Genomic DNA, 26,774 nt, shown 5'->3' with positions numbered 1-26,774 from the left:
CTCTTGGATTATTTCCAGTGGCAAAAGACATGAACTCAAATGCTGACCTTTCTGATCAGAAAACAGATGTTTCACCACAATTTCCTTTCTGAAAATATTTGAAAGGTTTTGGTTTTGTTCTAAGAAGAAAAACAAGATTTAAGACCTCAACAATTGTTGAGAAAAGAATTTTTATTTCTGTCCAGCTCTTCATCTGAAACGGTACTCTTGAAATGTGAACTTTCTGGTTGGGATGGAATGCTATCACAGCCACCATTCTTTCTGGGTGTGTTTCTGTTCATCTATGGGTCAGAGGCCTCGATAGATAATAATTACAGGCAAATTATTCTCTAAGGGTATTTAAGTCCCAAATATATTTCTAGATCTTTTCATAACATTCCAACCTTTTACCCTTATGCCATCTTCAGTATATAAAGGGGCAAAATTGAAGTAATTATTTGTATTTTTATGAGTAATTATTTATGGGGTCAGTTTCCTGCTTTAAAGTAATGGATCTAACCTGACATTTTTTGGTTTTGCCTCTCCTCATAAAAGGAACCACAAAGAATGTTGCAGGAGACCCTGTAAGAAGAGTAGCCTGAATGGAAATCCTGCTTTAAAAATGAAAGATGACAGAAAATATTGAATACTGATCATAATTTAGAAATTTTGGGATTATTTAAAATTTCTATTACTCTTCCTTATTAAAACAAACAAACAAAAAAACAAACAGACAAAAAAAAAAAAGTTTAGGGAATACAGCTTGTATCTAGTACTACTCCCCAACAAGTCAGGGGACTCTAAATACATAAGCTGGAGAGATGGCTCCAAATTATTTCTATAGTTCATGCTATATGTTGACATAATATGACTCTATGATGACATAATATTTACTCTGTACTAATAATGACTTTGACAGTAGATGTAAATAAACACTAGCTGTGTTTCACATAAATTTTCTGGGAACAGGCTTCAAGCAATCATTTATGAAAGACACAGGTTTTAGCAGCAGCACTGCATTATATTCTTAGCCTATTTCTTCACTCTTCTGACACTGAAAATATATATTTAGGCACATTTTTTCTGCACACATAAAAATAGTTAAAACCAGTCTTCTCGTTCTGCCACTTTAATATAGGATCCTGCCTTGAGCACTTTACTGGGTTAAAGACTTCTGATCTGAGCCTGAGCTGAAATAACCCTCCACAGTAAACATTGCCATAGCCTTGATATTTTATGGCACAGTATGGCCATGGACACTCTATAAAATTCTTCAATTCACAAATGAGGTGGCTGCTACTGTAATTCTGTATTGGACATGTATTTGAAAACTATCACAGGAGCTGGGGACATGCAAGTCAGTAATGGGCTGAACCCAGGAAGACCAATGGCAGCTGACATACAGACTAGCCCAAGCCCCAGAAAAAACAATGCAGCTGTCCTGAACAATGCAAGTACATTTCCTTACTGGAAGAAGGTAGAAGCATTAAATTGAATTTACAATTACTTTTATGACAAAGTAGCCCACCTAGCTGATGAAGGGAAGACAGTTGCTGTAATAATTTTTAAATTTCAGTAAAGCTTTCAATACTGTCTCCACAGTATCCTTCTGGATAAAATGTGCAGCATTCAGCTGGATAAACACATCATGGTATGGGTGAGCAGCTGGCTCATGTGTTGGGCACAATCAATGGGTGACATCAGACTGGTGATCTGTCACTGGGGGGGTTTCACAAGGCTCCCTCCTGGTCCTGTGCTACTCAGCATCTTCAGAAACAACCTGGAGGCAGAACTGCAAGGGACACTAACCAAGTTCACAGATGATACAAAACAGGGAGGAGTCCTGACTCCTTTGAAGGCAGGGAGGCCCTGCAGAGAGAACTTGACAAATCAGAGGGCTGGGCAATCACCAACCATATGAAGTTCAACAAGGGAAAGTGACGGATTCTGCACCTGGGATGGGAATCCTGGATGTACAGACAGACTGGGGAATGGGAAAGCAGTGCCAGGGAAAGGGACCTGGGGCTCCTGGTCAATGGCAAGTTGAACATGAGCCAGCGGTGCCCTGGCAGCCAGGAGAGCCAACCCTGTCCTGGGGGCATCAGGCACAGCATCACCAGCTGGGAAGGGAGGGGATTGTCCTGCTCTGCTCTGCTCTGCTCTGGGGCAGCCTCACCTCGAGTGCTGGGGGCAGCTCTGGGCACACAATGTAAGAAAGACATTAAACCATTAGAGAGTGTCCAAGGAGGGCAGCAAAGATGGTGAGGGGCCTTGAGGGGAAGCGTGTGAGGAGCGGCTGAGGGCACTGGGTCTGTTCAGCCTGGAGGAGCCTGAGGGGAGACCTCACTGCAGCTACAGCTTCCTTGAGAGGGGACAAGAAAGGGCAGGCACTGATCTCTTCTCTGTGGTGACCAGTGACAGGATCTGAGGGAACGGTCTGAATTTATGTCAAGGTGGTTTAGGTTGGATATCAGGAAAAGTTTCTTCTCCCAGAGGGTGGTTGGGCCCTGGAAGAGGCTCCCCAGAGGATCTGCCACAGCAGCAAGCCTGACAGAGTTCAAGAAGCATTTGGACGGTGCTCTTGTGAGCATGAGGGGGACTCTTGGGGATAGTCTTGTACAGGACCAGGAGCTGGTCTTTGATGATCTTCATGGGTCCCTTCCAACTCAGGATATTCAGGGATTCTGTGATATTCATTAATTTTCATTGAGACAGTCAGACTCTTGAAGGCAAGGAAGTTAAAGCCTTTTCAGTTTTGATTAGACACAGATATTTTTAGTGCAGTTTATAGTAAAGCATTTATTTTAACCAAGTTAGATACGATTCATGGAGAACACTGTATTTTGGGTTCAGTTTTATTCCTCCTATTTCCTAGAAAATTCATTTTGGTTGAAATATATTTGGATTTTTATTTCTCTAGATGGAAAACTTCTCAACCAGGGCACAAGGAACATTTCCTACAAGGATCTCCACTGAACGTGCAGAAAAGATTCAAATGGAATTTAACATTAGTTTTATGTCTGTGTTTCTCATCCAGATGGCTTGGGCTGCCTGTGAGGAGGATGCTGGTGGGGCTTCCCCCCAGAAGAAAAAACTGAATCAATTGAACCCAAGACATCAATCTGAATTTAAAAATACAAATTTTTTTTCTACATCACAGGACTAAACCTACATTAAATTGTATCTTAAAGGAACTATGATGTTTTGGTCCACATCTGGCAATATTGTTGCAGAAATTTGGATAACTTTCAGCACTCCCCTTTATCCTAATTTTTTTTAGTGAAGTGTTTGCGATTCCTAGGAATCCTAAGTTTAGTGCAATAAATAATGTTTTCAACATTTGCATCTTTCTGTTAGACCTTGCCAAGTTTTGGAAGGATTAACTACATGAAATGAAAAAAAAAAATCAATGGGTGTCTCTTTTTAAGCTAAGAATTTATCTGATGAGATCTAATGCCTGATATTTACAGTCTATAACCTTTAATAAAACTTGCTGCCTACAAATAATCTTTCACAGATTTCCACTAGCCAGGATTAATAGGACTTTCTAGTCAGAGCTAGTGAGCAGTATCTATTGTTCTATCCAATAGAGCTATTATATGCTCTCCTCTTTCCATTTACAGGTTACAAATGACTCAAAAGACATATTCCTTTGCTATAAAACATACTTTTGTACTCCTTTTTCCCAAAGTCTTCACCTGCCATTCCCAGTAGAAGTTCCAGATAGTACTTCTAGCTCAATGACCAGTTTTTGCTAATGACCTGCCAAACTGCAGGAACTCTGTCATGCAAAAACACAGGGATTACCTTGAGCTCATGTCCCACTGGTTTGTAAAGAACTTTACTCACTTTAAAGTACAAACCTGGAGTTACAACCAATGCAGCAGGAAATAAATGGGCAGAAAAGCTGTTGACTGGGGCACCATTAGGGATTTCTAGTTAAATCAGAAATCACAGATTTCTGACACAAGTGGAGAAAATATACATGAAAACTGTCTCATCTTTATATAAATATTCATCCAAAATATTCACTTAAATGAGCACAGCAAGACAACATTGGTCCTATATAAACCACCTCTCCATATGATCCCATTCCAGGGCATCTTCTCATGGTACTTGCCATGAACACATGAACTTGCCTTTCCCCACAAAGCATTATGCAAATCCAGTATTACATCTTTCAGGGGTTCATGAAGTGCAAATAACCAGCAGCCCTTTTCAAGCTCATTTTTTTTCTATTTATCAGATGGCCAAGTCCCTTTTCAAGGGACACAGCAAGAAACACCCATATATGGAAGTACTTTTCATAACGTAATGAAGAATTAGTAGCTCTTTGTACATTATTCTGCTGGCAGGAAAACGGAATAAGAAAACTTTAGTGCCAAATATTTTAAAATATATTCATAATGTTCCAGGTACATAACTTTTTCCTTCCTGTCTACTTTTTGTTGGATTTTTGACTTTTTACTCTTTGAAGTTGCAAGTAAGTGAAAGGTTCTACTTATTACATAAGATTATGATCATTACTTAATCTTTCCTGCTTTTAGAAGTACCTACTCCTCATGCTAATGCCAAGGTAAAAATTTTGCATATCCCTTTTAAGAGCTAATAGGATGCAATTTTGGGATTAACAGAGCCAATAAAAAGGCAGAGGGGAGGGTGGAATTTGGACAAAGTAATTAATGTTTTAAATAGTTTATCTGCATTATTTGTCTATTTTAAAGGATTTCTATGAGAAACCAAAGATGTGTCGCGATCTGTGGCGTAACTGAGTAGTTGTACAATTAATATTTTTCTTTCTGCACATTTTTCAAGGTCTTACAAAGCCAAGTGGAAAAGTTTCCACAGTGGACATCACATTGTTTGGAAAGGGAGGAGTCAGCTAACACCCTAATTCAATTGAATTCCTAAGCAAGAATGTAAAACAGATGAGAAATGAATGTTCCAAACAGCTTCTTGTATATCATAGGAAGTCAACTAATCAAACTAAAAAAGAAGTTTTTTGTTCCTTCCCATAATATGAATTAATAATCAAAGTTACTTTATGATTCATTTCCCTAAATTATACTGTAAAGGGAAACACAGGTCCCAGGGTACACTGAAACTTCATGTGTGCTCAAGAGTAATGAGATAACTATTAGAAACATGAAAGACACAGATTTTCAGGGTAAGGGCAGTTGGTGTGGATGAATTTGTCTCTAAAACTGAGTGATTCCTTCTCGATGCTGACTAAGTCACACCTAGGAAAAATCCTAAGTGAGAGACAGGTGAAGTGTTGCAAGTATGTTCTAACACATCATGTTAACGAGCCTGCTTCTGTTTTTTTCTGTAACATTTTCCCCAGTTCTGTAATAGAAAAATAAGCCTTTGCTTGTTAACTCTCCATTAATTTTGTCTACTAAAAGCAAAACTGCCAAGTTTTTCAAGGAGAGGGTACTCTGTTTCTCCAGAAATAGCCTACTTAAAGAAGTTATTGTATATACACCTTTAAGACCTTTAAGTGTCTGAGATGTGAAACAAATTGTCACTTTACAGAAGGTCATGTGTCTTTCCCACCAATATTCTAGGCTCATTCTAGGCTTCAGGGAAAAATTCTTCCCATATGGGCAAACACAATTGCTCTGCTGGCAAGCAAGAATTAGCCATGAGACTTGTTAGCATAATCCCTTGTTGTCACAGAAAGCCTCCAAGTTATTTAAACAACACTAACACATACTAGTCTTTTGGGAATGCACTTCTGATGTTCTTCAGGCAGAGACACCTCTGTGTCTGACAGAAAGATCCACAGAAGACACTAACAGATGTTTCGAAAACAACCACAGTGTTTGCCTGAATTATTTTCTTTTACCTAAAAATAAACCCAGATCCTAAACCAAACTTTAAACAAAATTTCAGCCTTACAGAGGTCGAAAACTAGCAGGATGCAAGGGCACATATGGGGAAAACATGATGTGTTTGGGAGGATAGCATTTCAGTAATATATGTTTCCACCAACTGCAAGCAGAAAGGTTGAACACATATTTATACAGCAGTAGTAAAAAAGCTGAATGATTTAGCAGCAAATGAAAATTAAATACAAGAGGCAGGCCAAGAAAATATGAGGAACAGTAGTTAGAAATTCTACACTGAATGCCACAGAAAGGAAAATGTTAATGAAAGAGGAAATGCCTAGGCTGTAGTCAAGCATTTCTGGCTCTAAAGTGAACATTTCAATGGAATAGGCTTTTGTGAACTTGGGGCATTTCTGATGCTTCGTTTAAGTTAAATCATTTGTTAAATACATTCTGTTGGCTGAGAATTTCCTGAAGTCCTAAGTAGACAGAAGTATATGTGGGTGTTTGGGTCTACAAAAAAAAATTTAAATAGGAAACACCAATTTTTTTTAAGTTTAGTTACAGAAGTGAGTTCTAGTAAAAGGGTAGCATAGGAAATCTGCTAGATTTAAACATTAGCTGAAGTTTCTTTATTGTTTTTAAATTTCTCGTCTATCATCTGAGAATACTTTCTTTCTGTGCAATTGACCATATATATTTCACATTGTCTGATATTTAAAAAATAAATCCATCTGGATGAAATCAGATTGTCTTCAGATGTTGAAACCAAGTCTTTTTTCAGTTCAGCTACTTACACAGAATTTCAATGTCCTAGCAAAATCTGGGTTTTTTTGTAAAGGAAAAACCATGCTGCCTTGCATTTGTGCAGAACTATTGCTGCTCCTTCATTTATTTGTAATTATTTCCTATTGACATTGTCACAGGATCATATATCTAGGTAAGATTTGAAGCTGGTTGAAATATTATTCTGACCTAAAACATGCAATGTAAATAGTGAGGCCTACTTTAAGTTATAAAGCTTTGTACTCTACAAGCATATCCTGGATTATAAATTAACTAAATGGTCTGTTTAATGCTCTTGTTTTTCTGAGCAATTACATCTGCAAATTATTTTAGGCATGAATGGATTGTTGATGTGCATGTCCATGTGAGTATTTTTTTTTTTTTTTTTCTTTTTCTGAGAGTGAATTTTAAGTTAATTTAAGGTTAAGTTACCCTAAATTCAGAATTTGGAGTAGCATAGCATTTCTGATATTTCTAATGCCTTTACAAATCCTTCTCTTTAGATTTCTACTTTTCTTACCACTGATGAGATTCATCTAGCTTACACACTTTATGGCTAAAACAGATGATTTTAGTTGATACTCACCTCATTATTGTTTTCCTTTAGAACAGTAGTATTAGGGTTATTTGCTATTCTCTTTATTTCCTAAGATTTTTATTTGGTGATTAAAACCTAGTAACTATTAGCCGGTATAATAATCATTTCACCTATCAAAGTCTGTCTTAAAAAGTTTAGATAAGATATGATATATGATATGACATGATGGAAGATACACACTTGTTTATTCAGCAGTCACCCTCACCTAAAGCTTATTGCACTGTGGTTTTGGAATTACCTTTAATTAATTATTTCAGCTGCCATTTGAAGTGCTATCATCTATCAAAAACCACAATGAGGTTTAAATTCTCAGAAACTGTTTTTCATCATTGGAGCTGTTTAAATATTTTTCCATAGGAAGACGCTTGCCTATTAAAAATCTAATGCTATGAAAAACAGAAAAACTTACGAAAACCAGAAAAAACTTCTTGGTAAAAATATTGTTCTTCCACACTTCTGGAATGGTATATTTCTTATATATAAGTTTAACTCTGTGTAAAATAAATATTTAGGTTTTTTTGCGTTTTTTAAAATTAGATATTCGGGTTAATTGTGGAATTTCTTACTGGATGGAAATTATGAATTCTGAGCAGTAGCTTTTATGAGCCGTCTTCATAGCAGACATCAGGTGATAACCCCTTGGAGAGACTGCAGGTACTCCAGTCTAACTACAGGAAAGGAGATGTCCAAGAGCAGCGATCCATCTGGCAGACTGTTGTGGATTTATCGCTACTCAGGCAAGTAGTTACATTCATTTTCACTTTGTACAAGCCCAAAGAGTGTATAGAATCCATTTATTTTCTCTTAAAAAATATTCTTACATTTCATTTCCTGATCTAGTACCATTCTCATTCAGCAGAGCAGAGATTTTTTGAGTGTTCTCTTTGGCAAACGACTCTTGGAAAAATAAAAATCTTATTCCTGACTTCACTGCCATCGTCAGTCTTTTCATATGTGCGTAACTGCTAGGAATTCAAGACAAAGAATATGAAACATCAATAATTCTATTTGGTTCCATTAATACTGGAAGGGAGGCAGATGAGCCAAAATTAAAGCATATCTAAGAGAAGGACAAAACATTATTACAGCATTGGTTGAATTTGGAATTTATCTTCTGCAATGAAGTAAAAAAAAAAACTTCAAAAACAAATACTGTTTTGAATCAGAGTGCAAGCCAGACATTTTTCAGACATTGCAGGAAACAAAAAGACATTATAAAATAAGACATTATTAAATATTAACCATAAAAATTTATATTTTTGGATTTAAGTGTAAATATAAATGTAATACTAATTTCACTACAAGAAACTTTATTAGCAAATTTCTCCCCTTTGAAAGATACTCGAGTGTTCACTCAGATGGAGTTATTAATCAATTTTTCATATACATGTTGTCATCTCCACTCAAAGAAAGTAGATTTTCCTATACTGTAATCCAGCATAATTCCTATACCTTATTCCAGAGATTTGGCTTTCCATCGCAAATTTACTGAAAACACCTCTGGAACTCTATCATGTCACAGAATCTTAATTAGAAAATGTTACATATTGTTCATGGAAACACAAAATTTCAAACATTCCATTATAATTCCAAAAATCTTCTTTAAGTATTCACAAACAACATGATCACTGGACACAAAGATAAATGAATAACAGTATAGTCAATATAAGTGAGGCTTCATTGCTGTCCTCTTATATAAATTTCTCAAGTTTTCTATATGCTCAATAAAATCTTTCAGAAGTAACAGAATGAAAAATTAATAATCTTGCAGAATAATCCTTATTTAAAAAATTATAACATTCAATATAAATAGTATTTTCAAACATCCCACAATTAATATTTACCTAGCTTGATTTGAATTTTTCTCATTGAAATATTATTTAAAATATTTTTCTTTTTTAAAAGATTACATCCATTTCAGACAATTTTTTTCTTAGTTGCTCATGTTTATCCCACAAGGCTGAATCTGGGACATACCAATCATTCTGTGGCAAAACACTAATACCATCATAAATCTGGGTTTACGGCCTTGCAACTGAAAGAAACAAAAGGAGAAAAGGGGTTGTGAAAGCACTCCCAAGATCAAAGAAATGGAGTGGCGAAATAAACTTCCCTGTTACACCATATATACTACACTAATCTCTCCAAGGACAACATGTGGCTCCTGACATTTTGAAAGACTGCATTTGCAGTTCAGTTGATAAACATCTGCTGTTCTCAAATCAAAACAACTCCTCACAACGCGTTTTATCAGAGAGCAGAGCAAGAGATTGCCTTTAGTAATCTGATCACTCTTATCAAAGATAGACTCTTGGGTCCAAGATTTGCTTTGTTTTTAATGCTTGAAACCATTCCAAAAAAGCATTTGCATCCTTTGTTACTAATTTGGAGACCTTGTTTAACTTGCAATAAAATAAAGCAAAGCCCTCCTTTGCCTGCATGGGCCACTTTGATTCATCTTGAGCACAATTCAGGGATCATGGACTAGTTTGTACTGGGAATTGAAACTGCTGACAGCCTTAGCACTTATGCCACTGGCTGTGTCTTCTTCTGTTGAAAGGATTCTTTCCCCTTCTAAATTCCATTTTTAAGTTCTTGTTTTTATTTTAGCTACTTCTTAAAGAAATTATCACAACTTTGTACATGATGTCTATTTCCACTGACAGATTTCCAGCGAGTAACGGGAAGAGGATACCAGATTTTTTCTCGTGGAAAAAGGACATCTGGGCTGTGTCTATGCTAATAAGCTAAGAAAGGATAAGGCATGGGTGCATGTATGAAATTGCCCATTTTATGTGGTACCTAGCAGGAATGGACTTTTCCCCTGTAGTGTATCCCCTGTTATTGCAAATAATGTGTGAGTACAGCTCAGAGGTTATTGTGGGGCAGGGACTGCTGCCTTAGCCTGTGGGGCAACAGGATCAGGAGGACCTAACTCTGTGACTGTAACTGGTGCTGTGTAACTTGCACTGGAAGCCAGAAAGAAAGACCTTTACTCATAAACATGGGCCTGGATGAGGGGGCACTGCACGAAAGGAACCAATCAAGAACACTCCAGACAGTCAACAAGGATTATACAGAATAGGAAGTCATGTAACACAAAGATATATTGAAGACAAGCTAAGAAAGTTGGGAGTGTTCACCTGTAGAAGAGAAGGTTGTGTGAAGACCTCACAGCAACCTTCCAGTGTCTGCAGGGAGCTTGCAGAGAAGACAGAGAGGGGCTCTGTTAGGGACTGCAGTGATGACAGCACAAAGAGTAATGGGTACAACTTGAAAGAGGAAATTTAGGTTAGATATTAGGAAGAAATTCTTTACTGTGAGGGTGGTGAGACACTGGGACAGATTGCCCAGAGAAATTGTGGGCATCCCAGACTTGGCAGTGTTCAAAAAAAGGCTGGATAAAGCCTTGAGCAATCTGATCTAGTGGGAGATATCTCTGCCTATGGCAAGGGAGGTTGGGACTAGATGAACTTTAAGGTCCATTCCAGCCCCTTAACATTTTATGATTCTATGATATTTCTTTAGCATTTATTTATTAATTTTTAAAAATTAACTTTCCAGTGCTAGACATGTCTCTGGGTATCTATCCCTGTGCATGGGCACCAGAGGGAATAAAAACTGCACAGGAAGGGAAGAAGGAAATAAAATGAGCCCTGCTGCGCAGTGAGGAAAGCAATGTTTTTCCTAGAACAATAAGAATTTGTGTTTCAAGAACTGAAGCACTCACGAGGAAATCTGAGGGATGTGTGCAACAGAAGGAGGAAAATCTTGCACAAATTTAACAAATTGTACAGGTTAATATCAAATTGTAGAGAACAAAAGTCTCTTCAAAGAGATGTGGTAAGCTGACCTCCCAAAAGGATCACACGAGTGAATTGAAATATGTGCAGGATACAAAGGAAACTGCTTTTGGCAGTTTTTGGCAAAACATGTGTTTGGTAAAACATATCTTTATTTACATTATACAAACACAAAAATACCAGAACCAGACATACCTTTTAGTAACTTTGGGAATTAATCTCTGGAGATGAGAGAGAGGAAAAAAGGCATGGACTTCCATGTGTCATGAGACGGGAGAGCTCTATTCAGATTTTATGCCTGAATTTAAGTGAAACCATATCTAAATACAACAAAGAAAATAATCTCTCACTAACAATAGATACCAATTTCCCAAGGTCCTATGTTATATCATAAGCAGTATGGCTCTTCATGATTTATGCTGTCCACCCTAACCCTAATAATTCTGGCCCATGCCTATTACTTCCAGCTATTAGGACCACACCATCTAAGCAGCAATTTCAGTCCTCAGCTTATCCAGTCTAAACCTAGTCTTACCCTGGCTGTTATTCATTGAATATTCATTCAAAACATTGAGATCCCAAACAAGTCACTTTCTGATCCCTAATTTCCCAAATCCTTTAGTAAAAAATGAGATATGCAGCATTTAAATTTTCAAGCTACTCTGGCCTCAAACTGAGTCAAATCCAAGCCAGACAATGAATATTCACCTCAAGCTACCCTTTCCTGAATCTAACTTAACTGTTGTGGCCCAGGAATGAAAAACAAGAAAAAAAGAGAACTGAAAAAAAATATTTTAAAAAGACACAATACACAAGCATTACAATTCCATTGCATAATGCTGAAGAGTGTGCAGCTTCAAGAAATGACAGGAGCTCTTCTCCTTCCAAATCTCAAACCATGAATCCAGCCCTAACTCTAAACCTAGCAATGGCCAGGGATTGCAGGTCCCCAGCAAACAGGATAGACAAGAAGCAACAGTTGTCCTTAACACCACTCCTCTTAAATCTTGAGACATGTAGCCTTCTTCAATCTGTACATTCCCAAACACTAGCCCAAACATAAGGGCTGAACTTAACCAAGGTCATGGAACAAATTATAGGAAAAAAAGAGCACCAAGTATTGTCCTAAAACAACTCTTTTTCCTTTTACTGAGGGCAAGGCACCAGATGTTGAAATGGGTTCTTCAGTTATTGCATTCCCCCAAATAACCTTAACCTCAAAAATAATGCTAGCCAAGGGAACCACCCATCCAGTGAAGGGAGCATAAGTTGTTGACCACAATTGACTCCAGACTTCAGTCTTCTCTCTGAAGGCTGCTCAGTCTCAGAGAAAAACTATATTTAATTTTTTGATTTGCAATCCCCAACATGAGAGTAATTATAATAGGAACTATATACACAGTAAAAAAAAGGATCGATGACAGCTCTTTTCCAAATTCTTGCAGGCAGAAAAGAATTAACTTCTTTCTTCAAGCTTTTATATTAATAATATCTAATTCAAATCTAATCCTAACTCTGATTGCAGAGGACAGGACCCTTTCTTCCAGTAAGAAAACATAAGTTCCTGATCACAGTAAACACCAGCCCAAGTTTAGGATGAGGTGTATTTTTTGGAAATAAATGATAATGACTTACATTGGAGAGATAGGCATATTTGAGTTAAATTTATTAGTAGTTTCAGACTTGTAATGGTTTTGCTCTATGGACCTCTAGCCAGAGGTCCTCTAACCTTAAATATTGAAATATTTTGAAGCACACCTTAAACTACAAATGTATTTTACAGGATCAGTGGAAGACACCATTCCTCCTGTAGTAAGATGGCTCTGAACACTGCTTGGAGCAGTAAGTTTATTCAAAAAGAGCTAAGAAATAATTGACCTGACCTTGATATCTGATATGCAGCAGCAGAGAAACCTGGACTCTGCTAGAGGGACAAGACCTACTGAAATGTCACTTAACCATAGGTTTGTTAATTCGTAGTTTACTTAGACATTTTCAATAGCTACTGACCTAGCGCACTGTGCCGTTTTCTGTGCCACGATACGTTTGGGCGCTTATTCATCCTCACCACAGGGAGCTGATTTCCACCTTCCCTGGGAATCAGTGAGGTTGTTGGCTGAAAATATTCCCTCAGCTTAACTGGTCCTTAGCTGCTGTGCAGTTTCCCACTGTATTATTGTAGTTACAGAGAGAGGTGGGCTCAGTGGTGGCCATTCCCTGTCGGGCAGAGGGCAGAGTTAGGATTAGCACTTAGGATGATTTTGGAAAACAATAAGTGCAAGTGCCAGGCGTATGCAGTGTATGCCAAGCCTCCTGCCAAATCTCAGTCAGGGGCATGAAGGAAAAGCATTAGTGGTACAGGAATCCATGCTCACAGCCAAGGACAACAGCAGTCCACCCTCGAGTAGTAACTCTCACTGGCTAGAAATCTGCCCAGTCTGACAGTCTGTGGTGATTATGTAAGGACATATCACAGACCTGCTAATGTGTCAGTAACTTCTGCTCCTGCTGATGGATTCTAATCTCTTTTCCAGCAACATGATATTCAAGTAAACTCAGCATGGATGTTGAGAGGCAGGTGTGGGTTGAAGTATGTTTTCCTTATGGAAAACATGCTGGAATGCCACAGGTGCCTTGAATGCGTATGAGTAAAGTGAGATGATGATATTAAAGGAACCGTATCAGAAAATGATGCAACATGTGTCACAGACAAACTAAGATCTTATCTAGGGGGTCACATTTGGTAACCTCAGATGAGAACTCAGACATGGCTAGTTGTAGATGTTGCCTGTGATTCTGGAGGTCTGCACTTTTTTTTCTTGAGGAAGTTTAAGGAGTAGTCTTTAGCCTAACCTGCATTTATATGTCAGTGAGATGTCATATAATTAACAAAAAGACTTAAAAGAAAAAATGAACAAAACCCTTGAATAAACACTTAATAACTAGAATTATGTGTTAATGATGACTTATGTACAAAATAATAACTTGAAAATACCACTTAAAAGTATTAACTCGACATTTCACCAGAATAAAAAACTGTTCATTTGAGGGAAAATGTGATGGAATGTGGCCTAAAATTAAGGTGTGAATTGATCTCAGTGGGAAATAATGTAATGAAAAACACAGGACCATATATTCCTGGGGATGTGTAAAAATACCGTCATTAAAAGCTCATCATTCTCTTTTCTTCTTTATTCAGCCTAATAGCAGTCAGCAGAGTTTCCAAAACCAAGTTGTTGTCCCATAAGACTCAGTTTGGTAGCAGGAAAATGAGCTCCCACCACTGATGGACATGTTTTCCCCTAGACTGAACTGGAACTAGCCTGAAGTAAAACTTCCTGAAAACTTCCATCCACAAACCCACACTTAATGTCTGTATTAATGGGTAATGCAAATGTTGCCAGTAAACGTTATGTCTCTCCAGGAGGATGCAGGTACTTAAATAACAAGTGCAAAATGTAACAGGAAGTAGCTACAGTAGTCGAAGTTTAAGTTTATTTCAGACAAGACAGACAAAATAAAAGGTCATTCATAGTGGCCCCCTTCTGGAATATCGAAGGACTACATATGAAATTCATGAAGACTGTAAATAATTCTAACTCATTTATCCCAATACAGGATATGAACTATATCTAATATTTTTCTAAAAGTTTATTACCTGTTCAAATTAAAATTTCCACTTCCATAAAAGAAATAGTACACTAAATCTGTCAAAAACATGCCCTTAATTTTGTTTAAATGAGCTATATTTATTTAATTTTCCTTTAAAATTCATGTGTTAAAATTAATCTTCTTTTTCCACTTGCATGCATTTTGCATTCCCAACAGTGTAAGAAATTACTCTGAAGAAGATTGAGCCCTAGATTTTCTTTATCATCCATCCACATCAATTTAACATCTGCTTTCAATATTATAGGAATTTTTTTTTTATTTGTGGCTTTAGTTCATTTATAAATGTGGAATATCATTAATTATTCTCTCCTCATGTAAAACTGAAATTTATTTTCTTCTATAGCAAAAATTTCATCAATATTTCTATAAAATGCGATGATAAAACTGTTTGATTTAAAAAAAAATCCAGTAAAAAACCAGCATAATACAGTAAATTCTTTATAGTTTAGTCATGCCCTTTAAATGTTAGACTTTGTATCCTGCAAAAAAGTTCTCATTACCTGGTAAACATACAACAGTTTTTATTTCGTCTTTATAAAACCAACTATTTAAAAAATAACAGCCCAAAATATATACTTGTCCAAGGACTTGTCCTCATGCAAGCTTTGTTTAGCTGTTACACATAAAATAATAACTCATACCTTTTATATTGTAGTTACTATTTGTTTATGCTATGGAAATTACTCCAGTTTATTCTTCTAGAGATATGACTCATTTGCTTAACTCCTTCAGAGCATACCAAAAGTAGAAGATTTCTTGCTCCACTTGATGGATGAATATAATTGTATGTGAGAATGAGCTGACATTTACTCATATTAAGGACCATTAACTGCATTATCACACTGTTCTACCACTAGGAATAAAAACCAAAACAAACTAAACAGAACCATGCATAGAATTAAATTGCTTTAAAACTCATAATTACATATTGAAAAGAAAATATCATCAGACCTTTAACCTAAAAAAACCCTCCTCTTCATTTTGCTATAGGTTTCACAAAGCTGACAAAACCAGTTTTATCTGTAATTCGACTCCCTGACTTACAGTCCTATATTTAAAGAGTTTGGGGCTTAATTTTTCAAAATTAAAATAAACAATAATATTCATATCTTACCATTTATTGATCTGCTTTAAAAAATAAGAAAATCTTAAGAAAATACTATCTGTATATACTTTGACTGAATCCTCAGCTGGTGTTAGGGAGCCTTCATGAGGTTAAATATACACACCTACAAGAAATTATCCCAACTGAGGATCCAGACACAAAATTTTACCCCTTTATCCTCTGTTTATTAAGGGTCTGATCATCATATAAGTTAGAACTCCTTGACAGCACTGACCATGTGCAAACAACACAGTCTTCACTTTTAACCCCTTTACAACACCAGAGAAATCTGAAAGGACCTTCCTGACAGGCAAAAGTCTGATGAGGGGGTGAAATCTTGGCTCAAAAAAAGTCAGCGGCAAACTTTTTAAATTGAATTTACTGGACCTACACTTTTCTCTAGAGTTGTAAAAGAAGCTCCTATGAACAAATTATGTGTTCCTAAATATAATTCATGAACGATAACAGTGCAGTTAGGCATCTTTTTCTGGTTAGCTTTGGGGCAAAGAAAAGAATATTATTTCTTAGAAAGTCTGGGAAAATCTGCTGCTGATGTCAATTTCCTGACATAAACGCATCCTGATACAAAGCCTTCAGTGGTTGCTATAGGATTCAGTAGGGAACCTCCAAGAGAATTGTGCTTTCCAGCAGTTTTGGTTTTTTACATTACTATTCCTAGTGTGAGGATAAAAGCAAATCTGGTTGATAGAGTACATATATTTACAATGGATTGTTTTTTTGGCTATGTGATATTGCAGCTTTCTTTATGATCTGCAGGTTTATGAGGGAAAACCGCAGAACAACTATGAGAGTTACTACAACACTACTGAGACCAAGAAATTATTTTTTCCTCACTTTTGGCTTTTCCTTGGCCAATGTTGATGACAATGGCTAAGCTCTTTCTGGATAGAAACTGTTCTGAAGGAAATAGACAGTATAGCTGAACAAAGGAGGGGAAAAAAAAAAGTGATAGAAAGCTTTGCCATGTGAGTCGTGTAACATGCATTCAGGTCATAATTGGAAAAAAGCAGATGCAGAAGGACATCCACACTGGGAAGTCTGCCTTCTTATTGATTAATCTGCGCAATCTTTCCTTTACTTTTTAAAAGAAGATCAAACTACAAAATTAGTTAATAGCTGAAACAGGCAACGCTTCCATTAGTTTTCTCTGCCTCTCACAGTGGTTTGGGGATTTATATGCTATTTCCTACACATAGATCAGTAAACTTTATAAAACAGGGAAAAAAAGGTGAAGCTATAAAAGCAGAATTTTGATACTCCTAGAAAATCACTGGAGATCTAGTCTAAGCCTCTCCAAAGCCAATTAAAATACTGGTCCACTATAAGGACGTGGTGAAGGATAGTAGTGAAAATACAATGTTTTCATATAAATTTATATTACCAGCATTCTGATTTTGCTTTCACTAGAAAAGATGCAAAAAAATTTAGAAGAGTTTCACTGATGTGTATTGAAGCAAATCAATTAATTGATTAAAAAATTACTCTTTCAGGTCCTATGGAAAATGTAGGAACTAATAATAAATAAAGTGGCTTTTTTGTGGAAAATATTTTCATCTCTTGGTAATATGGAATAACTAGAATTATATAAAATTCACAGCAATGAGAGTAGAATGAATTTCATTAGTTTTCTGGTTTCATCTGAATGAAAACAACCACCTTCTTCCCAAAATAGCCACAGAGTACATGTTAGAATACAATGCTTAATGACGTGGGGTAATCTATTTTATTAAGCCATTTTCAACATGAAGCAATCATCACCTTTTTAACTAATCATCTATTTCACATTCTAATAAACATGGAAATCATCTGCAATGATACTTAAAGTTGCATCTAGAGTGTGCTTCTCCATTCCTGTGGCTGGGTTTACACCACACTCATGGAAAAAGTTATTATGCTCTAATGATTCCGGAGTTTGGTTTTACTCTGATGGGACCATGAAGGCCACGTTAAACTGACCAACTGTGATTTACAGCAAGTCTGTCTTCTGCCCAGAAAATGTACAATTGAGCTATTTAAAACGGTAGCTGTTTTCCTCATTCATCTGTTTTGGATCATGCTAATCCTAGGTTTGGATGAATGATAACATGAAGTTAATGTTTATGGTGTTCCTAAGTATTTAGTAAGTATTACACAACTGTATTGCCACAGTCATGGAATTAATCATAGAATGTTAAATATTAGAAAGGATCTTACAGATCATCTCATCTCAGTCCTCTCTGCCATGGGCAAGGACACCTCCCACTAAGGAACATGATCACAGTGCACTTCAACTGAATATGCATGTATGAATATATGAGCTCCTTGTTCCTGTCCTAGACATGGTCCAGGGCAATCAGCTCTAGGTGTCCCTGCTTCAGCAGGGCAGGTGAACATGAACACCAGACATCCCTTCAAACTACAATAATTCTGCAATTCTTCTCATGCCTGTGTAGAGGGATTGTCAGTAACAAAACTTGCAAAAACTGTAGCTTAGTTTGCTACATTCATGAAAATGACTACATTATTCACGTTATGCTCTATGTATCATAGATATAGAATACACCTACTTTTCTATGTTGCTTGATCTCCCTATACCTTTTTGATGGTTTGGGGATTTTGGCAGGGGTCGGTTGGGATTTCTTTTTCCTCCTTAAATTCAAGAATCAAGTTTGTGGGTTTTATTTGTGGTTTATGTTTCTTTGGGCTGTTCTCAGAGAAACACAGAGCTCATCAAGCCTGCAGGGTTGCTAAGGTCATGGAAATGGTAGAGTGCCAGCAAGTATGGAATATCACACAGCATTGCAGAGTGAACAATCAGAAGCACAAGTCACAACTCATAGAGGAGCTTTGCCCTGCAAGATCTCCTCCCCCACTACTTGCTTGATAGTTGACAATCATTTCAAAGCAGAGTTATGTGAACTGGATCCAGCAGCCAATGCCTCTATAAAGAGTTTATTACTTCAGGATCAATTGTATGTCTCTGTATACAACTGTGGTCGTGAATGATCTTTTTCTAGGTACAATTTGAGTTTAGAAAATAAGTACAGTTAAAGTAGTTAACACTAGTGCTGACAGTGGGGCCAGCCAAATCCCTTGTGCATGAGACAAAAAGAGGAGCTGGTCACAAAATATTTTTTGTGCTCGGCCCTCTGAACATTGGTCACATGTGGAAAGCTTTGTTTTCCAGTACAATATTCCTCTCTTGTTTCAGTATAATGATCCACGTAGCAATTCCTACCACAGGTACTCCATACTGCTGTAAAAGTACTCATCTTTAACATGAGGTCATCACTGAGCTTGCACTCTCAAGTAACTTGATCCTTAGAAAAGTGTACAACAGCAAACAAAGGAGCAGAAGAGATCACAGGCATGTGGAGCTAATTGAATTGAGAGATGTAATTTCATACAGACCCAAATAAACCTATAATCAAAAATGCTACAAAAGCAGTGGTGTTTCAGTACATATCCAACTGCTCTATATAAAATGTTTTTCCATTAGATATGTAATTACTTAGATGGTTCATTATGTAGTAGACTTAGGCATGCAAAACTGTGTTTTATGTTTTCCTGTAAAACTTAGAACCAAGTATTCTTTTGGCCTGAGTCTCATGGTGCAAAATTCAGTTGGACTTGAGGGAATAGTTTTTGAGTGAGCAATATGAAATGCCTATTGCAGTTGTCACATCTAGTAATTATACAATGTTTTATTTAAAGGTATTTCTAAAAAGAACTTATAAAAGCAATTCTAAAGTTTTCTTTAAGAGTTGATGGTACATCACAAATTTTTGTACAGGCAGCTATTCAATTACCCAGATAGAAAAGCTTGTGTCTTTGTGATTTTGTGGACCATAAAAAATCTTCTTTTCTTGAAATTGAAAAATTTTGAAAGGTTTTCATTCCCTTGCACATTCCCAGTAATGTATATTGGTTATTATTACTTGTAACTTCATATTTTCTTTCTCTGTAAGTCAAGACTACAACCTAAACTAGAAGTTACAGAGAAAAGGAGCACTTCTCTGTCTGGGGAAACAAACCAAGACTGAAGTTTCAGTTGAGACCAGTTGTAAAGGAAAATGGGAGACTAGAAAGAGGAAAAGTTGAAATGCCAAATAGGTAAAAGAGTCCTGGGTAACTAGGGGGGATTAGTAGCCAGAATTCTTGAAGTGCTTGATAGATGTAACCCTGTGGTTATGAAATAGGAATTATATGCCCAAATATCATTCTGAATCTCAGCCTCACTGTAGAAAAAATTTTCTGATATCCTATTCACAAGTGAAAAAATGTACCTAATATTTTTATATATTCCTGATATTAAATGCAAATCAAATAGACTTACTTATTGAAACATCCTTGAGACAATGTGAAAAAAAATTTCTTTTTTCTTATGGATTATTCAGCTGGAACTAGACTAAAAGGACTAAACCCATGCATTATTTAAATCCATGTATTATTCTCTACAGCTCTTGTATGAAGAAAAAACAGGCATTAGAACAGCTGAAATAAGTCAATTTGTTAAAAATCTTATTCATCCAGTATAAGATTGCAACATACAGTCTGTGATATAAACAGATGTCAAATCCAGGAAGGGTAGTGACATGACCATATATGTACTGGCAAATGTTTAGAAATACACTTCCAAAAATACGGTGGTAAATTAGAGAAAGCTGAAGGATCTAAATTTTAATATCTAAAAAAGGCAGCTTCTAATTAAAAACAAAAGAATGCTTTTGCTTTTGAAGATTTGTCTGATATTAAATTAATTCATCACTGACTTTAGTACACGCAGTGTAAAGTTAAGGGAAGCTCTTTCTAGTGCTCCCAAATGATGAAATTCTGCTGCAGTCAAGGAGAGGTTCAGTGTTCAAGAGGGTGTCAATTTAATAGCAGGGTTGTTTTTTTTTTTTCTGGAAGGATTAAGTGTTGGGATGTCATGGGTTTTTTTTCCCAAATATCTGTAAGAATTCTCAAAGAAAATCATTAAAGGCACAGATGAGTAGTGTTTTAGCCAGTTTCTTCTTGGAGCACAAACACTCTGGTCATCATTAATTTATTGCTTCCTGTTTCATAAATGGATGGAGTTATCCAGCATTGAGATGCTACAGCCCCTTGATAGCATAAGCTCTGGCAGAGACCTTCCATTTAATTTCATTCATCATAACAGGTGGCCAACGATGCCTGAAGTTCAGCTTTTTTAATACAGCTGTTGAGGAAGTTGTCCAGCTTTCTTAACACCTTAGCAGGGCATAGAGACAACTATGGTTTCCAGTACAATGTTAATTTGGTTTTGGATTGTAAACTCTAAAACTACATATTCCTTGTTATAGCAAATATCTATTATATATCTAGCTGTTATCTTTCCTTTATAAATAACATGGTGTTGTGCAACATTCCTTGATTGCACCCTTCTTTGTTTCCCTGTCCTGATTCCCAGCTGCTCAACATATTTTGATTACCTGTTTACAATGGCTTTGTGCAGCTAATTGTGCAATGTGTACTATATACCCAGACCAGCATAACCAAGCCAGCAAGAGCATTGTTTAGATGCAAGGGCCTAAGACATCTCCCTAGAGTTGTCCAGGTTCTTACATTGTCAGGGATAAGACAGGAATTCCCTATGGAATGGATCAAAAGTCTTGGTGTGTTGATTGCACACTGATTTCTGAAGGCTCTCTGGAGGAACAGTGATGAGAGTTACACAATAAGCTAACAGCCTTGTTTGTAACCTGTTTTTTTTTGGTTTTTTTTATTTATTCTAGATACAATGATTTAATCTTTGTGAAGCTGCTTTTGCATTTTCTGCCCTCTTCATGACATATCACTCAGTCTCAGCACTCAGAGACAGTTTGCTGAGGAGTTAGCAACAGTTTTCTACAGGTTTTGGGTTGCATTGTAAATGCTGCATAGGCAGAATTTCTGTTACAGACAAGACTGAACTACAGCATTGGGGGTTTTTATTTGGGGGATGTGTTGTGATTTTTGGGTTTTTTTGTTTTTTTGTTTTGGGGTTGTGGTTTTTGGGTTTTTGTTTGGGAATTGTCTGTTTTGGTTTTCAATTTTGTTTGTTTGAGTTTTTTAATGCTGTCCAGACTGAACTACTTGGCAGGTTTACTAACACAATCAGAAATGTGCTTTTAAAGAGTTTCATTGCATGCATACATGACACAAATGAATACTACATATTGCAATAAGCAAAGCAGGTATTTCAAATAAAATTTTAAACCATGCCCAGGATTATAGTAAAAGAAAGTAGCACCTTAATGAAATTCCTCTTTGATAGATACTCAATGATAGATATTAAAGGAATAAGATTTTTTTTCAAAAATTATAGGGAAAAATAGAATAAATAAATATTGTGAAGTGGTAAAGCAATGTGTCATCTCACAGAAGTTACATCAATATTGCAATATTAATTCATCTGGTTCTGATTTAAGGAAAAAACATTACAAATTCTCTCTAGTATAAGTTATGAATATATTTTGAATCAATTTGATAAATTATCAGGGTTACAGTGACAAACATAATACCCTTCATGATAAGTATAATATTTTACAACCAAACCTGAGGCTACAGTTGATCATGGCTGTGCACAATGGCTGCAGCTTTTCCAGTACACGTGCCTTTATAGTCCTAATGCATCCCAGATTTAGTTGTTTTTATTGGCTCTTGGCATTCAAGTATGTAACCAGCTCTGAACTCAAATGTCAAAATATAAAGAAAAGTGTATGGAGCTCTCTTACAATAATCTGGCAGTGAAAATATAGGAAAAACTTTCAGAAATCAATATTTTCCTTTCTCCCCACTTATATTGCACTGGAAAATAGGGTGTTGCCATATGCATTGGGTGACCCTTTCTCATCGGTTTGAAACTTAATTAATATGGGGTAAAGAAATATGGCTGAAAATAATTAAGCTGAAAAATACTACATACAATGATCAAACATTATCTTCTGCAGACAGATTTTGATTTTATAGTGCAAAATATACCTAAAACAAATTCCTTAGATAGTGGTAATTTTTCAGCTGTCTTTCTAAGCACCTGCAGTCCCATGTTCTACTTGTCCATACTCACTAATTTTGCCTGTTACCTGTCCTAAGCAGGGATATTAATATAATAATAGTATCTCACTATATGTTTACCTCTACTACTTATGTTGAGTGCTAAGGCAAATGTAGCCCTATAATTTTCCCAGAGAAAATTTCATGTAAACACCATAAGTTTGCCACATCATCAATTAAAGATTAAATCTTTAAGTATACAGATATGTATCAACACATTTATATATACTTCTTTACAAAAAAATTACTTAATTTTTTTATATTTGTATATTATATATATAATGTCTGAACAGTATCTAGTATCAACTTTTAACCAACACCAGTTAAATAGCGAGTGCTAAATTTTAAAAGTGCTGATAACCTTTTTTCTGTGAAAGTTAATTTAACTCTATTTTCCTTTTTCTCTTAGATTTATGCTTCGTGTATAATATTTTGCAAGAGATTTTTGCTGAACTTTTCAACCTTGTCCTGGATAAACGAAATAAGTTGAATTCTTCTAGTCAGTCACTTTTTCAGTCAGGCTTTCAAAAACCTTAAGGTCTTTTCTAAATCCTTTAAATTCTAACAGATTTTTTCACAAAAGCATTTCAGTTGATTTCTTGATTATTTCCAGAGATGCACAAACCTCATATTGCTTCCCGATATCTGAATTTACCTCCGGATTTTGTGGTCACTCTTATTCATAAACTGAAATGTTTATTCCTGTACAATATCAGTATTGAATATGTTTGACATACTTCTTTTGTCATATGCTGATTAGTAAGTTTGAAATCATATCACCATCCTTGCTTAGGGCAAAAGCTGAAATCTGGCACCCTCTGTAAGCTCCCATAGCCCCCAGTGGAAAATAAGCAATGATGACCTTATGTGTTCAAGCCCTTAAACCCTAACAATCTGGATCAGTCTTGAATAATTTCATAAACAAAGCAATAAAATGATGGGTATAGTAATTTCTCCATCCCTGCTGGCCCTCTCCATGGCATTTAATGACAGAAGAATGAAATCCAGTCCCAAATGAAGGTGAGAGAGGCTTCAGAGAAGATGTTTGACTATGAAAGCGAAATTCATGGTTTCCATCAGCTGTGCAAGATAACAAAGTCATCTTCTGCCTTTGGCTTTTAAATAAAAGTTCAAGCATACAAATCCACAGGTCAGCGGAAATGATTACCATAAACAAATCTGGACAAACATCCTGCTATTTGGAAGCCTATGCAAATAGACATTTTCATCATCTGGGCTCCACTAATCCACACAAAACTATGCACATTTTAAAATACACGTAAACAATGTCTCTTCTTTGATGATCCAATCAAAACAAAATTAATATTTTTGGGAAAACTCAAATGGACATATCATTCCTGATTTCCCTTTTCTTTTTTCTTTTTTTTTTTTGGTGGTTTTTTTTTTTTTTTTTGGTGAAGTAGAGGCAAGAGGGGTGGCAGGGCAGAGTTATCTCTCAAAAACATCCCCAGATTTTAAAGAGCGTAGGGTACAGTCCCCTAGCAGCACAGCATTTTATTGCAAGGTTGATTGACAACCCAGGCAAGTCTTCAAGGCTGTGTGACAGAGTCCAACTTTTGTGTGATGTAGCTTCTTCCCTGCGTGGAGCTGCAGCAGCAGTAGTCTCTGATCCCCTGCCACATCACAGCTTTAAGTGGCTGCTCTCCACGCCAATGGCACTGACACTTCACTGGCTGCACATCTATCCCGAGTCTTTGCACTTACAGTACCTGGCACCAGTCCCTATTTCTCCTTCCCTGAATTTTTTCCAGCAGTGCTTTTCCTGGTCATATTAGAGCTCTCCAGCAGATCCCCACTTTAAACATTTTTTTTTACTTCCAAGATGGTTTTTTTTAACTTGTACATTTACTGCCTCCTGCCTTATCATTGGACTAACTACAGACAAGACAGTTTATTTGAAGCAAAATCCTATAGAAGTCATAGATGGAAGGAACAAAGTTAAAGACTCAAGTGGAAAAATGACAAATGGTATTTAATAAAGCATGATCTTTGAATACAACATTAGGTAGTTGTAGGAAGGATAAAATTACAATGGGCAGTTCCTAGACAAAAAGAATTCTTTTCTAACAAACTGTCTATAACTTTCCTCTAAGTGTTGTCTTAGGAACTCCTAATGCACATCACAGTTAGGCAGCATAGGTTCAGTAAAATCAAAGTTATTACACCTATGGGGCTTAGGCTTCAAGGGCTTTATGAACACAGAGGAAGGCAAATGGCTCAGAATGGTTTTGCATACCAGAAAGTCTGGTTAATTTCCAGATACTGGAAATTATTGACAACTAGGTTTTTTGGTGCTTTTAGAGCTGTTTTCATACAAATATTGTACTGCAGTTCTCATTTTAAATCATTTAAACGTGTGCATATTTTTAGTCCACTGGCACAGGATGTCAAAGCTCACAGCTGCTTGCCTGTGCAAGGCAAGGGAGTGCCTCCTGAAGCCACCTGTGCTGTGTGACAGCCTGTGCCCACTGTCAGAGAAAAGCTCTCCCAATCTGAAGTCGCACTTCAGCTAATTATTGAACAACATCCTTTCACTCTGGTTTTAGGCAACGGTCAGAAGTGTTTATATTTTTTCCAATAATCAAATGGTGAAAACCACAGCTCAGATATTATTATTCCCTCTGCTATACTGTGGAGTCAAAAAGAAGAGGGGTAAGCACAGAAAAAAACCATAAACCTTTGCCCAGCAGATAGAGAGGATCCTACAGCTCCTCACTGTCCCAAGAAGTAAAAGCACATGCACCAGCCAGATGATTCAAGGTACATGGGGACACTGTGACCTGGCTTAGCAACCATCTTACTGTGAAAGCAAGAGCTCCCAATTGCTTAAGAAAATTCATTAAAAGAGCATCCAAAAGTCATCAGGAACCTTTCCAAGGATTTGCAGAGTTTTTGGACAGAGCGTAAGTGTAAGCACACTTAAGGTATGTAGGAATAAAAGCATTCTTCCTCCTCTCAGCTATGCATCCTCTCTGTCTTCCTGCGTGTTGTTTGCCTGCTACATTCTTCTGTCTTTTGTGCAGTGCTAGGAGATTTTCTAATTGCCTTCATGTGCCCTTTATCTTATATGCAGACAAATGCTGCTTCTACTGCTTTTTAGCACAGAACTTCCCCCAGTGTATTGCCAGTCTCACTTCCTTACAGTTCAGATGAGTAGCTTCTCTGTCAATGTGCATAATCATTTAAGAATATTAAGAAAACTATCAGTCATCCTTTAAATGTTCAAAATAGCAATGCTTTTAAACTTGTTTTTTGACTATGGGATAACCCCCATTATCCAGCGGGGCACACTGGCGCAGGAATTGTGAAAAGAGGCAAGCAGAATTTTATAATAAAATGTAAGGAAATAACATAACTGAGACATTCTACTTCAACTCTTGTTTCTTGCAGCTCTGTTACACATACTGAGTGGACATAGGCACTTTTGGTTATACAACAGAAGCTGTGAGAATAAGAACTGTTGGATTGAGCCTTTAGGATTATATAAACATATTAAGTCCTCCCAGAATTGTGGCTAGAGGACAATGTGAATAAGTGTCTGTAAATACACAGCTCTCCTTCCATGTTGATCCACCAACATGGGAGTTACAGATGCTCCCGCAGGAAGCTATAATTAGCGCTGTATCAGTAAAAATTCCTCATCTGTACTACCATGGTTTTAGTGCCTATCTAGGAATAGAAAGACCTTAAACTCAAGATTAAAAAAACCCCAACTTTTTACGACCCTCATGCCAAAATAAACAGTCAACAAAGAATCTTTAAAACGTGATCAACCCTGTAATTGTTACAAGTTTCATTTTTGTCCCTGAAGGCACATTTTAAAGTGTTATAGACTGCTAATGATATTTACTGCCATCTCTAAAAGTAAGGTGCTCTGTAAATACCCCACTCCCAGAAAATTTGCTTTCAAAACTGTACGAAAC

Source organism: Fringilla coelebs, assembly GCF_963513975.1.
Source record: "Fringilla coelebs genome assembly, chromosome: 3".
NCBI lineage: Eukaryota > Metazoa > Chordata > Aves > Passeriformes > Fringillidae > Fringilla > Fringilla coelebs.
Note: the sequence above shows the minus strand (reverse complement) of the source record.